General features: G+C 45.0%; 1 pseudogene; it reads right to left on the bottom strand.

The window, feature by feature from the left end:
- Positions 1-474: 474 nt before the first annotated feature.
- LOC142966288 (uncharacterized) lies at positions 475-1,154 on the bottom strand (annotated as a pseudogene).
- Between the last annotated feature and the right edge of the window lie 252 nt (positions 1,155-1,406).

Below are 1,406 nucleotides of genomic sequence, written 5' to 3'. Positions count from 1 at the left end.
TAGTAGTAAGTAGGAAATAACAACAACACCCCCCCTCTCTACTCACCTCCAAAATGACCTGCTTGTTACATCTTACCATGGTATTATCTTGTTGTTCACAAGGTATTTCCATTTTATAACATCATTAGTACAAGGTGTGATGTAAAGAGACACATATTGATTCTCCTGCTACCACTGCTGCTTCCATTCATGTTATTGGTAATGCTTCTTGAATTCCTCCGTGCACAGTGAGAGTGGTGTTTGCTCGCACAACACTACAGTAGAGTGAATTGCTAACATCTAAAGATTGTACATTGATTAGACTAGTCTTTTTTTCAGCTGTAAGTAAGTAAGATGTATTTATAAAGCGCTTTTTACAGACATAAGTCACGAAGTGCTTAACAGGGCAGAATTACAAACATAAAAAACACAATGTGACCATATAAGGGCAAATAATTTACATACACAGAAAGTACAAAATTAAAACTGAATTTTCTAGTCAAATGCCAGTCTAAACAGGTGTGTCTTGAGCTGATTCTGGAATGAGTTCACAGAATCTGAGAAACGTAGAGGTGCAGGCAGAGCATTCCACAACCTTGGTCCTACTGCCTCAAAAGCTCGGTCACCACGGGTCTTAAGGAGAGTATGTGGGACAGACAGATAATTTAACATGTTTGACCTGAGAGTGCGGGCGGGTGAATACGGGTGAAGTAATCCAGTCACATATGTAGGAGCCTGACCGTGTAGTGCTCTGTAAGTGAGAGTGAGCATTTTTTTAAATCGATCCTGAATGCTACAGGGAGCCAGTGGAGAGATCGGAGTATGGGGGTGATGTGAGACCGTCGATTTGTCCTAGTGAGTAATCTGGCGGCAGCATTTTGGATGACCTGCAAACGGTTAAGAGCAGATACACTGAGTGAGGAGAAAAGTGTTTTACAGTAGTCGATGCGTGAAGAGATAAAGGCGTGTATGATCATCTCTAGTTCAGCTGTTGATACTACGGATCTCAGTTTACTGATATTTCTTAGGTGGAAGAAACATGATCTGGACAGCTGCTTAACATGGGGGTCAAATGACATGGATCGATCAAAAATAACCCCTAGATTGCGCAGGTTGCACTGGGCAGCAGAGGAGAGTGGACCAATACTCTGCTTGATAGTAGGGACAAACTCCATCCATTTTCCTCCGCTTATCCGAGGTCGGGTCACGGTGGCTGCAGTCCAAGCAGGCTGACCCAGACTTCCCTCTCCCCGGCAACATGTTCCAGCACATTCTGGGGGATCCCGAGGCGTTCCCAGGCCAGCTGGGAGATATAATCCCTCCAGCATGTTCTGGGTCTTCCCCGGGGTCTCTTCCCAGTTGAACGTGCCTGGAAAACCTCCAGTGGGAGGCGTCCAGGAGGCATCCTAATTAGATGCCCGAAACTC

Source organism: Anarhichas minor, unplaced genomic scaffold (assembly GCF_050575085.1).
Source record: "Anarhichas minor isolate MPS153535 unplaced genomic scaffold, ASM5057508v1 ptg000037l, whole genome shotgun sequence".
In the NCBI taxonomy this organism is placed as follows: domain Eukaryota; kingdom Metazoa; phylum Chordata; class Actinopteri; order Perciformes; family Anarhichadidae; genus Anarhichas; species Anarhichas minor.
Note: the sequence above shows the minus strand (reverse complement) of the source record. Positions and strands in the feature narration are given on the sequence as shown.